Source organism: Ahaetulla prasina, chromosome 3, assembly GCF_028640845.1.
Source record: "Ahaetulla prasina isolate Xishuangbanna chromosome 3, ASM2864084v1, whole genome shotgun sequence".
Lineage (NCBI taxonomy): Eukaryota > Metazoa > Chordata > Lepidosauria > Squamata > Colubridae > Ahaetulla > Ahaetulla prasina.
The window spans coordinates 79,776,637-79,789,999 of NC_080541.1; the positions used below are offsets into that span (position 1 = coordinate 79,776,637).

Sequence of the window (13,363 nt, forward strand, 5' to 3'; positions counted from 1 at the left end):
AGAACAGAGGCCTCCAAGCCCTCAGCCACGCTGCCCTGACACTCTGCTGGCTAAAAGCTACAGTTCTTTGTGAGAAATGTAGTTTTAAACTTAGGACCTTTGCAAGCAAGGAATCTAAGGAGCGGCTGACAGAATTACAGCCGGAACAAAATAAGAGGCTTATTCCCTTCCAGCATCTTTCTTTCTCTTCTTCCCCTCCTGTCCTGCATTGTCTCTACTGCAGTTGCTAACCTGGATAGTCCATATACCAGGGGTCTCCAACCTTGGTCCCTTTAAGACTTGTGGACTTCGACTCCCAGAATCCCTCAGCCAGCAAAGCTGGCTGAGGAACTCTGGGAGTCGAAGTCCACAAGTCTTAAAGGGTCCAAGGTTGGAGACCCTGGCCGTATACTATCCATATTGAAGATCAATCAATCAAAATAGAGCTGGAAGGGACCTTGGAAGTCTTCTAGTCTAACCCCCTGCTCAAGCAGGAGACCCTACTGGTGTTTCAGACAGGTGGCCGTCCAGTTTTTTCTTAAAAACCTCCAGTGATGAAGCATCTACATCTTCTGAAGGCAGACCATTCCACTGGTTAATTGTTCTCAACTTTATGAAGTTTCTCCTGAATTCCAGGTTGCTTCTCTCTTTGATTAATTTCCATCCATTGTTTCTTGTCCTGCCCTCTGTGTGCTTTGGAAGATAAGTTGACCCCCTCTTCTTTGTGGCAGTCCCTCAAATACTGGAATACTGTTATCCTGTCACTCTAGTTTGGCACAATAGCTAATTCATACTTTGAAACAACACTAGGAGAAAAGGCACAGATGTTGGCGAGGGGCATTGAAAGAAAACTGCAATGTGACTAGAGGTTTCCCAGAATGGTCCCCACAGCCACAGTAACTCCTGGGGCAACCTAGGAGAAATTCAATGATAGTTGCTCAGAACCCAAGTGTGTTGTCTTTCTTAATTAGCAGGAGAAGAGGGTCCTCCATCTCTATTTCAAAGTATTTCTCAGAAGCTGGCAATGTTTCGTAATAGCTCCAACCGCCAACAGCAGATTTTTCTACCTTCTTGACTTAGCTTTGAATGCACTCAAGTTGACGATCCACACACCCTGGAGAGAGAGAAAATTCAATGATAGTTGCTCAGAACCCAAGTGTGTTGTCTTTCTTAATTAGCAGGAGAAGAGGGTCCTCCATCTCTATTTCAAAGTATTTCTCAGAAGCTGGCAATGTTTCGTAATAGCTCCAACCGCCAACAGCAGATTTTTCTACCTTCTTGACTTAGCTTTGAATGCACTCAAGTTGACGATCCACACACCCTGGAGAGAGAGAGAAAAATTCAAGCAAGACAGCATTAAACCTTGAGAAACTTTGATTACCATCCAGAATCCAGAAATGCCTTTTCCCCTTCTGCTCATTCGATTGCACGGAAGTTAGGAAGTGTGGAGAAACAAGTAAATGCTCAGCCAGTGAACGTTTGTCAAATGTTTTGGTAGCCTCGCTTCCTGACAGAAAGGCTTCAGAGGATTTATTCATGCTTTAGAGAGTTGTCTTCTCCAGTACCCTTCCCCCAATCTGGTCCCTCCCAAACAGCCTTGCTGTGGGTGATACGAACTGTAATCCAGTGCATTTAGAAAATAACAAGTTGGAGAAGTGTGCTTTTGAACCAGTGGTGAAATCATTTTTTTTTACTACCGGTTCTGTGGGCGTGGCTTGGTGGGCGTGGTGTGACTTGGTAGGGGTGGCTTGGTGGGTGTGACAGGGGAAGGATACCGCCAAATTTCCATTCCCTTCCCACTCCTGGAGGAAGAATATTGCAAAATCTCCATTCCCACCCCTCTCTGGGGCCAGCCAGAGGTGGCATTTCCGGTTCTCCAGAACCTGTCAGGACCTGCTGGATTTCACTCCTGTTTTGAACCCATATGCCTTAGACAGGAAGATGAAATGTACTTTTTGTGTGATGCCTTAGAGATATGTCCGGAGAGGAGCAGTTGAAACAGCTTTTGTCCAGGATCTGAGGGGTCTGTAGCAGAGGTGGTATTTAGCAGGTTCTGACCAGTTCTGGAGAACCAGTAGCAGAAATTTTGAGTAGTTTGGATAACCAGTAAATACTACCTCTGTGTTGTGCCTCGTCCGCTTTCCCCGCAGCCGGGCCCATCTTATCTGCTTCCAAACGCTGAGGAATGTCCTAGCATGCCTCCCGCCCCCAGCTCTGGCTCCATGCCCAGACAGGCCGAGGAGGAAGAAGTGCCTCCAGCCCCCAGCTCTTGCTCCATGCCCAGGCAAACGGAGCAACTAGACCCCTCCTCCTCCCCCACAGCATGTGAGCCTGAGGAAGGTCAATTACCAACAGCTGCAGACTGGAGTGACCCTCGCTTCAGGAGAATTGATAGGCGGCGTCAACAGAAGGAAGGGAGGGGCAGGCCTGGATAAGTGCTGAGTCATGGAGCCACACCCCATGGCCTATATAAAGGATCTGCTTTCTGGCATTCTCTGAGTCAGGCAAAGTCTACCTTATCTTGCTGAAGTCACTTTCTGGTCTCCTGCCTGCCTTGAGAACTTTGCTAGGACTTTGGCAGAGCTGCAGAGGCACGCCTGATTCAGATTTCCCTGACTCGGCCGTCAGCGGAGGAGTGGGACACGATACTCTGACTGCCCCTGCCTCTGTCTATTCTCGGCCTCCTGAGTCCCAGCTGATCGGGAGGAAATGGGGATTTTGCAGTATCCTTCTCCTGCCGTGTGCACCAAGCCAAGCCCACAGAACCGGTAGTAAAAAAATTTGAATCCCACCACTGGTTTGTATTTTCTCAGCCCTCCTTCTGACCTGCACAAAATACAGATCTTCTACGGAAGGCAGGCTGGTTGCAGTTGTTCTTTTCTGCAGTCCTAATTATTGGTGGGACTCTTTTATCTGTCCTGTTTGGTTGCTGTACCAAACCAGACAGTTACTGAAGTACAAACAACAGATTCAATAATTCTTCTGTAGAATTGTATTGACAACTGTTGGGCAGTCTGAACTTTCTGAGTTGATGCAAGAAGAGCATTCTTGGTTGTGCCCTTTTGAATGATGGTTCTAATGTTAGGTGACCATTTCAAATCCTGGGAGTTTACAGAACCCCAAAAGGGGCTGGGATAGCTCAGGCAATAGAGAAGCCTGTTATTAGAACACAAAGCCTGCAATTACTGCAGGTTCGAGCCCGGCCCAAGGTTGACTCAGCCTTCCACCCTTTATAAGGTAGGTAAAATGAGGACCCAGATTGTTGGGGGGGGCAATAAGTTGACTTTGTAAAAAATATACAAATAGAATGAGACTATTGCCTTATACATTGTAAGCCGCCCTGAGTCTTCGGAGAAGGGCGGGGTATAAATGTAAACACAAAAAAAAAAGCATTCTACTGCTGATACTATGGCAACCCACTTCATGCCAGGAAGGAAAGGATTATTTGTTTTATTATTTTTCCTCTGGTAGTGAGGCATCAGGTGGGAATCTTTCTATGTGACATCTGGGCTTTGGGCTCTAAGGAGACTTAAATTATATATAAAATACGTACCAGTGTTCTACCTGCAGCAAAATGTTGTGCTTTGAAACCACTTTTATTTTGTTCTCGACTAAGTATGGGCAACTTGCATGTCTTGAAATTTTTTTTTTAAGGCCTATTGACGATTGCTGAACTCTGACAGCACCGTTTACAGTACTACCTTGTTGAATGGGAAATGACAGGATAGGTTTATCAGCAGGGGAAAAAAACCTCCCTCTGTGTTGCTAAAGTCACAGTCACAACTTATAGCCTTATTACTAGGCACTTTGTGTAGATTATTATATCCAGAAGATGCTGGGGATTATTTTTCAACTACAGCTCTGTCTTTCTCAAGCCAGAGAAGCTGCTCTCCGCTAAATATTTCTTCCCAGTAGCTTCTGAACTGATATTGCTCATTTCTGGAATATTGAAATTTCAAAGCAGGATTTTGCAGCACTTCCATTTTGCATACACATGTGCTTTCAAGCGAATTATTTTCTACTGTTGCAACATTGCCACCAGATCCTAGGCAGAACTGGGGACACAGTCCTCAATACACCTATAAAGGGAGAAATCCGTTTGAATCCCTCACCTGTTTTTGAGTAAGTATTGAATTGCTCTGTGAAAGGTTGATTGCAAGATAGTTGCTGAGCTTTATTCTGTGTAAGATTGGGCACATGGCCTTGATTTCTTTATAAGCCCCAGAGGGGATAAACAAATATATTAATCTAAGCACAGAATGGGGCTCCACCTGTGTATTAAGTGGGTGCTCTTGGAAATATCTGAATTTTATTTCAGAATAAACATATTTCTTAAGTGGGGGACAAGATCCAGCTTTACAATCCCAAGGTAATTTGATTGCTGCTTTGAAACAACTGATCTGTTTTTATTCCTGGAGAAAAAGTAGCTGGTTCAGAGATGAAAAATTTGAGCACTGCCACAGTTGAGTTGCCTATATTTTGATATTCGATGCTATGGCCATTGGGCTTCCTCTGGAATAAAAATTTACCATCTCCTTACCTTGAAACCTGCATGGCCTTTAGATAAGCTTGTGATCCTCCATGGATTTCACTGGCAGGTAATCCCTTCCAGCTATGCAAATATCAGATCATTTCTAACCCGGACTAGTACAATGCAACAAAAATAAAGCACCGGTTCTTAATCTTATTTTTTGCAAGGAGAACATTTTAAAAAAATTATGTAAGTTAACGGTGCTGTTTTCCCAGGATCAGAAAAGGGACTCTGGAAATGTTTTCAACAGGAAGGCCAAGGAGGGTGCATAGAAGAATCCTACACAGTTTGATCCTGCACCAACCCCTTGGGGCTGTGGAAATGTTCTTGCATCAGACTCTAATGATGCCCTCTAACTCCAGTAATAAGCAGCAGTAGTAAGCAGCTTGCAGCACTCATTGCTGTGCCAAGAAGAAGACTTGGTTTAAGTCTTGGAATCTGTTTCCCAGCTTCAGAAAATTCAGAGCAGAAGGGATTCCGGAAAAACTGACCTCTTTTGCGCCAGATCCTTCTTGGTCAGCCATTCCCAAGCCAATGTCTCCAGATGGGTTGGACCAGGGGTGAAATCCATCAGATTCTGACAGGTTCTGGAGAACCAGTAGTGGAAATTTTGAGAAGTTTGGAGAACTGGCAAATACCGCCTTTAGCGGAATGGGGTGGGAATGGAGATTTTGCAATATCCTTCCCCCAAGAGTAGGGAGGGACTGGGGATTTTGTAGTATCCTTTCCCTGGAGTGGGGTGGGAATGGGGATTTTGCAGTATCCTTCCCCTGCCACGCCCACCAAGCCACACCCACAGAACCAGTAGTAAAAAAATTTGGATTTCACCACTGAGTTGAACCATAACTCCAGTCAGTCCCAGGGTCTATGACAACTTGCCACAGTCAAGTCACCGCAGCCAGTTGGCCATGTCCAACTCTAGCCATGGAACAACTCGTAGGAGGAGGAGAGTTACACTAATATCCCATTCCATCAGTCCCAACCTGGACAATCATGCATCTCAAGTGTAGTCCAATACATATGAAACATGCCTGCCTGGAGTTGGGTGATCTAGTCATACATGAGTGGATGTCTGCTTTCGATCCCATCAGCCCCAGCAATGAGAAGAAGGAATTGTAAGACTATTGCTATTCGAAAATTTCTTCTGGACATCCTGATGTGTTTCAAACCATCAAGCTGTCACTTTTACTCTTTGAAAAGACTCGCCACACACACAAACCTGTGTAAGATTGGGATAAATAACAGATCTGCATTATAATGAATTACAGAATCAAGATCTGCTAAATAATATTCACCTATTTTTTAAGATGCCTGTCCTGATTAGCAGCAATCTGTGTCAGTAGCCCTTTGAATGCTCTGAAACAACATGCAGCTTTTGTTATGTTTTAGTTCTGATGGATACAATGCAAGCTCTTTTGCTGCCTGTCAGAGGCCATCAAATAAGGGCTCTTCTGCATTGTAGATTCATATACATAAGAAAGGCAGTCCTACTGTAAAACTCCAGTGTATCCCCCCCCACCCTGTCCATCAATCTCCCTTATAGAGAAATAAAAAGGCCTGCTTCCAAGAAAAGAAGTTCCAGAGAACTCAGGGGTACTTACAATTAAACCTTTGGGATCAATTGACACTGATCATCTGACTGGATTTAAATCGGAACAGTCTTGGCGTCTCAGTAAATAAAACACAGCCCACCACCTCCCAGATTAGGTGCCTGCCCTAATAAAGTTCATTAGCGTTTAAAGGGAGGCAAATTCAGGTTCTTTATCCAGATCGATGAAGCAGCTGTTCAGGTTTACACACACATACAAACACACAGAGCCCTCCAGCTTGCAGCTCTAATTGTCCATGATAGGCTTGAGTGAACCTACATTCAATAGGACCAGCCCAAGGGTGCCTATATTGTATTTTTCCAAGTCCCACTGAGTTCAAAGAGCATTTAGGAGTTAAATACAAAGGGCTTTTGAAACACCCTGAAATCAAAAGAGAAGTTGCAGTAAAACAAATCCGGTGCAAATTTCCAGTTAAATTTGAATTGGCTCTAGCTCTTTTCTCTGGGTCTCCTCCCTTAACTGTTCACAGGTAGCCCTCAACTATGAAATTGCCCCCATCCCAACTGAGCTCCAAATTTAGGCTGTGAAGTGAGAAATGTGTTAAGTGAGTTTTGCTCCATTTTGTGACTTTTCTTGCCACGTTTCTTAAATGAATCAACAGTGGTTCTTAAATTAATAACATGGCCATTAAGTGATGTGGTTTCCCCCTTGGTTTTGCTCGTCAGAAGGCTGCAGAAGGTGGTCACATGATCCCAGAACGCTGCGACCCTCCTCAATGCGAGTCAGTGGTCAAGCATCCAACTATAAATCATGTTACACCCCCCCTTGGAGATGCTGCAATGGTCGTAAGTGTGAAAAATGGTCATAAGCAGTGGTGGGATTCAGCCAGTTCGCACCACTTTGGAAGTTAACTTACTGAGCAGTTTGGCAAACTGGTTGTTGGAAGAAATCATTAAGGCAGAGAACCGGCTGTTAAATTACTGGAATCCCACCGCTGGTCATAAGTCACTTTTTCAGTGCTCTTGTAACTTCAAACGGTCATTAAGGAAACCGTTGTAAGTCGAGGACTACCTGTAAAGAGTATATGACTCCTTCCTTTTAACCTTAAGCCTTAGAATAATCCAATCTCTGAAAGAAATGCAGTTCAGTACTTTCCCCCTCCCTCCCCAAACTCCCAACTTCTTCCCCGGAAACCCCAGCCCCGGTTCGGTTCCTGGGAGCGGATGGAGGAAAGGACGAAGCAGAGTGGTGGTTGAGGGTGGGGGGTTGCAGGGAGAGGCCTTGTAGAAGGCAGTTTTGGAGAGTTTCTGTTTCCTTTCTCTTCCCTTCCCGGCCCCGCCGCCCAAATATTCAGAATGTTTTCCTCCGGGGCGGATTAAATTTTGACAGGCTGGATAAGCGGTGATTTCGCCTCCTTTGATGGCGGGATTGCTATTGTCAACAGAAGGAGAATCTCCGGGCTGATCATGGTCACGCATCAGATGCAAAGCCGCCACTTGTGCCGGGCAGGAAACCCCGTGATGGGAACTGCACCCCGAGAAGCTTCCGTCCAGGAAAGGCATTGTCTTCGGAAAATGAATAAAAAAATCTCCCCAACACCCCCCCCCTCCCATGGCTCCCTTTTCTAGAGGAGGAGCTGCCTCTTCAATCGCTGGCCGCAAAAGCAACTTTTAAAAAGGAAGAAACTAACGTGCCGCCACTTTCTCCGTAAATTTTCCACAACTTCTTTGTGCGCGGTAGAATCTCTGAACCCACCGTCTAATTATTAGAAAGAAGATGGACCGCTCTTTCATTGTATGACACGCCCCTCCGCTCCCCCAGTATTAGCAGGGTTTGGAGCCTAATTGAATTCGATCAGATCTTTTGATGTTGTCTGAGCATTCTAAACAAACGTTCCAGCGTGCCTCCAGAGTGAGAACTTCGGCCAATCACAGTTCGGCATGTAAATTAGAGTTAGAACTTTTGGAACTTTTTTTTGGAATTTTTTGAGAGCATATGCACCAGGACAAATTCCTTGTGTGTCCAATCACACTTGGCCAATAAAAAATCTATTCTATTCTGTTCTGTTCTGTTCTATCTGAATATTCTTGCTTCCGGCTCCGTTAAGTAGAAATCACTTCCGGCAAAGTGGAATCCTTGGGGGATTTGAGTTTGGCACTTGGGTGCTCTCCGGAGAATTTTGCAATCGCTTTCGGATCGGTTACCTGCCTCTCGATCTTCTCCACCTCCTATGTCCAGATTATTCTGTTGAAGATTAAAAGTCAAGTCGATTGGCTTTCTAAGACGCTACTTCTCAGCTTTGAAAGGAGGCAGACTTTGTGCTTTAAAAGCGATCTTCTGTTTGAGGTCTCAATTCTGTTCAGGATGATTGTATAGCATCAAGTCTTTTGATGTTGTCTGAGCGTTCCAAACAGACAAACGTTCCAGAGTGCACCCGTGAGAACTATGGCCAATAGCAATAGCACTTAAGCTTATATACCGCTTCACAGTGTTTACAGCTCTCAGAGTCAGCATATTGCCCCCAACAATCTGGGGCGCTGAGTCAACCTTGAGCCTGGAGAGATTCGAACTGCCAAATTGCAGTCAGCCAGCAGAAGTAGCCTGAAGTATTGCACTCTAACCACTGCGCCACCGAGCGGCTCTATCAACTACAGCCTTCCAAAAGTTCTAACTCTAATTTACATGCCGAGCTTTTGGAAGGCTGTGATTGGTCATAGTTCTCACTCTGGAACGTTTGTTTGGAACGCTCAGACAACATCAAAAGACTTGATGCTATACAATCAGTTTGGACACAAGTGAGACCTCAGAAGTAGCTTTAAAGCGCAAAATCGAGTCTGCCTGCTTTCAAAGCTGAGAAGTACGATCTCAGAAAGTCAATCGGCGTGATTTATTCTTCAGCAGCGAGATACATTTAAGAAAAAGGGCAGTCTGGTAGAAATTCAGTGTCAGGTTGCTGGTAACAGGGTTTGGAATCAAGAGCTTCGGAAAGAAAATCGGGCAATGAATGGAACGCATTAGAGGAGATCTATCCTAGGGCTACCGTACCTGAATTGCAAACATCTAGTTGACCACTAGAGGGCAGCAAAGAGTTACGATTCTGTCTCTTAGTTGCAGTTTAGTGAACATCTGGATTTTCTCAGTCCAGGTAGGTATCTAGCGAGGGAGGACACAGTGAAGGCCAAATATAGAGAAGCCAGTTACCTTATATATCATTCGGAGAGATGAGTTCTGAATGTACATGTTTCAGAGTTGGATTCAGGCTTTGAATTGGCTGGTTGAATTAAACCTCCTCTAGGATAGATACGACAGGTTTACCTTCCATTGGCTTCAATGTGTCGCTTGAAACAAATATAGCTACACCGCATTCGGTATGAAGAGAGATGCTTAAAGCTTAATCTCCTGCACCTTCAAATGACTCTCTGGAGGAGCAATTTAATCATTATAAACCTTTCCTTGGTTTTCATTCCATTATTTTGTCCCTCTCCAAACTTGATAATTTCTGAATGCTGATCATTGACTCAGAGACACGACCCATCCCCATCTTTTTTCTCACTTTCACTAGGGACCTACCAGTACATCTTGATGAATTCAAGGGAACTCCTGCCTGAACTTCCCACCCTCCTTTTTGGCCTTAGGTTCAGTCTGCTTTTTAAGAGGAAGGGGGAAAGTAACCAATTACTGCTTCTTCGCAAACTGCTTACAGTTTGATGACTTAAACCATACCTCATCTTGCCTGCTGTTAATTGCCCTTCATCTCTTTCTTAATTCTTCCACAGGAAAACATAGCAAGGTCTGGATTGAAGCTGGAAGGCTGGAAAGGTAAAAGTGGCCCCTGGAATAAAGCAGATGCAGAGATCCCTGTTGCCCAGTCTGATTGGACTACAATCACTATCATCCCAGTTCTGTAGAGTCTAGCAAAGCTCTAGCTGGCTGGGAAATAATGGCAATCTCAACTGGAGATCACTAGGATGCAATGGTTTTATTAAGTACCCCCCCCCCAAACTCATTTCTTTTTCACTTTGGTTTAACCCTCGAGTTCCTTGCATACAATAGACTGTGTAATATCAATAACTTTGTGGACTAAATATAATGTTCCAGTACTATAATTTACAGAGTAGGAGTTCATTAGGTAAATCTCACATGGACAACTAAGCCATTAACTGGGCCTTTCAAACCAGAGTCAGAGTTCATATAATGTGCTTATCAGAACCTGATGGCTTAGTGGCATATGAATCCAACCAGAACCTACATGAATCCGACTGAGACAGTCTTCCCCGCCCCCCTTGAATTTCAAAAGGGCTGTCCGGTTCCCCATCCCCTCGTGGGATCAAAAAGCGGCCATAACTCAAAGTCAACTATTTTCATACCTGCTTAACCTGGACGTCGACTAGAAAAGGGCAATTGCAGCCAGGAGGTAAAGCCCAGCGATAACCCACCTGCCCAACCCTGCCCGCCTGTGGAGGTGGCACTTTTACTCCTAAGGGGAAAGTAAGAAGAACCCAATGGTTGAGATGAAAACTTTTTCAGATTCTGGAGGCAGGAAGGAGCCGACCCTTCTATGGTGCTGCCGGGTTAATTCGAACCCAGTCAGGTTCGCTTCGCCAGCAGATTCAATTCGATAATGGGGACCATTAGTTATTTGCAGAGACCTGGTTATTACACACACATACACACACGTTCTTCCTTTCCCCGCAGGGACAAGAAACGTCAACTCGTGAGTTCCTGCGCTTCTGCTCACCTGTGCCTTTGCAGGCTCCCCATTATAGAACACTCCCCGCCCCCCGCCGCTTTTCGAACCTTGCTGACTCTCAAGAGAAGAAGGAGGGGAAGGCGAGTCGGGTCTGCACTCGCAAGAGGCTGCTGCAAGCCTCTCTTTTTCAAACCGGACAGCCCTATCGTCATCCTGTAGTTTGGGAGAGGAAGCCAAAAACATTCGGGCTGAACCCAAATCATCGGGCCGATTAAATTTCGGTCAGAATATCTGGCCACTGATCATTCGCAGCAGGAGTCACTGTGTAGTAGAGCCTAGGCTCAAACAATGTGCTTCTTTGATTGGCCCAGGATCTCTCTCCTCTCGCTAAAAGCAAATCATGATCTGGTTTATGATCCCTTTTCTTCTCACCTGCCTTCTTCCCGAGCTAAACCCTCTCTAGAGAAATATACTTCGGATCAAAGAGAGACCGGCTCGGTCTGGCACGCAAAATCTGGAATCCAGCCTTACTGTTGCGCCCTGTAGTCAAATGCAGGCGAAATGAATGCCTGGCAAAACTCTCAGCGGTTCTCGGGCACTGTTCAGCCCTCTGCGGGGAAACTGAGCACGCAGTTAGGGGTCATTGGATCGCATATACAGAAAGGTGCATTTCCCCTGGCAGCTGCAGCTTTCTCTCTCTCTCTCTCTCTTTCTTTCTCTCTCTCTCTCCCTTTCTTTCTTTCTCCCTTTCCCTGAAGTTTTGCGCTCCCTCGTCCTCCCCGTTTGCATATTCTCGGAGAAATGCTAAGAAACAACAGAAGGAATCTCTCTCTCTTCGCAAAGGATGGCGCCCAAACTGGCTGAGCTAAGCACATCTGAGCCGGTAACCAAGCGGGGGAGGGAGCCAAATGATGCCTGGCGTTCAGAAATGCTTTATGCACAATCCCAGCCAAACTTGTCTAAGCCTAGTTCCTCTCTTTCTTAAAGGGCCCACATCGCCCAATTTAAAAACGTGGTGGCATTTCGCGTCCTTGAGAAACAAACCCCCAGAATAAGATAGCCCGCTTTAAAAAAAAAGTTAGCCTTTCCTCTCCCTGACTCAATCTGTTGAAAAGTCACCCAAATTGCAGCGACAGTGATACAGCGGACACAAGTAATTGATAAGTGTGCTGTAATGTCACCTAGTCGTGGCTGCGGTGGTACCAAGCCTCTCTCTCTTCATTACTGCTAAATCCCTACAGCAGTTGTGGGATGAACTCTAAAGCGCTTGGTCGCGAGTCTCGAAATGGCTTCAGTGAGTCATCTCTCAACCTGTTGGATTACAATTCCTATCTTCGTCTACCGTAGCCAAGAGCAGTTGTAATCTCACACATTCGAATGGCACCAGTGCAGAAATAAAGGAAGCAAGATCAAAGACTTCTTAAGCAAAAAGCCCCGCTTTCTTCTTCCTATTACTTTTTTTTAAAACTCTCAATGACACGTCCCCCTTCCCGTTCCAGCCTTTCCCAGTGGAAAACTCAACTAAGCCCACCGCCTCATCCTGCGAAGTGATCCACGAGTCAAGCGAAGCTGAGATGCTAGAATTTAACCCTGCGGCCCATTCCAGTTCTGCTTCGCTCGTGAGATCCAGACCGAGCGGAATTGCAACTCTTGCTGCAGAAAAGTCCGGATTCTCAACTTCCAGCCAAGTTCTCCAGGTCTTAGTTTCTTTTTTTTTTAAAAAAAGCCTTATTGCTTTCGAGCTGCATTTACGCCGCTGAAGATGATCCCCCTTTATTTGAACGAAAAGTCCTCTTGCAGTTCGGCCGGTGAAGCGGTTCAATCGGTCACTTCATTTGCCCAGCGTCCCCATGGAAGTCAGTGGAGATCCGCGGCGACTCGAAAGGCCGGGGACTTACCTGGCTGAGTGCTGGACAAAGACGAGGCGAGGCCCCGTTCCAACCACTACAGCTACTCTAGCCGGGAGAGACCCGCGCTCTGATTAGCCATTCCTCTTGCCCGGAGGAGGTCCGTGTTGCCGCCAAAGCCGAGGAAGGAGGTGGCTCGCCGGTAAACCAACGGGACTTGGAGGCGCCCCGGCTTTCTGGGACGCTTTCCGTGCCAGAGCGCTTCAGTTCGCCAGAAGCTCCAGCTCAGAGCTGTTTTCCGAGCGGCAGAAGAGCGAAGGCCAGTTTATGTAGCTTCCTCCTTGCTCGGTCGTCACTTCTCTCCCTCGCTCATTCATTCTGTAACCCCCACCCCCAAAATCGCTTGGCGATGCACAGGAGAGCCAGGCCCACTCAGGCAGTGGCCGGCCCTGAGCGCTCCTTTGGCTTCCCTGGAGACGCGACTTGCGCTTCCCGGGTCTCCGTCCCTCTCTATCCTACCACAAAGCTTGACCATAGAAGAAGAGGACCGAGGACGAGGAATCATCCTGGCAGCTGCTCTGGTTCGCTAGTCCTCTGATCCCGGCTAAGGAAAGGCCGGGCCGACTCCCAAGAGAAACCAGGCCCTGGGAGGAGACAGGCGAGACTCACAACTCCGGAGCTGCTCGTGGCTCGTGTAAATCCATCATCAGCGGAGACAGTTTGTGAGCTCCCGAAGGGAGCTGGCCAAGTGCATTCCTGAGTCAAT

At 46.3% G+C, this 13,363-nt stretch overlaps 1 long non-coding RNA gene across 1 annotated transcript; it reads right to left on the reverse strand.

The window, feature by feature from the left end:
- Window positions 1–1,129: 1,129 nt before the first annotated feature.
- LOC131194408 (uncharacterized) lies at window positions 1,130–13,264 on the reverse strand. Its single transcript, XR_009154162.1, has 3 exons — window positions 12,273–13,264; window positions 9,784–9,892; window positions 1,130–1,300 (listed from the first exon to the last, which is right to left on the reverse strand). It is a non-coding gene; the product is annotated as an uncharacterized LOC131194408 (long non-coding RNA).
- Window positions 13,265–13,363: the final 99 nt, after the last annotated feature.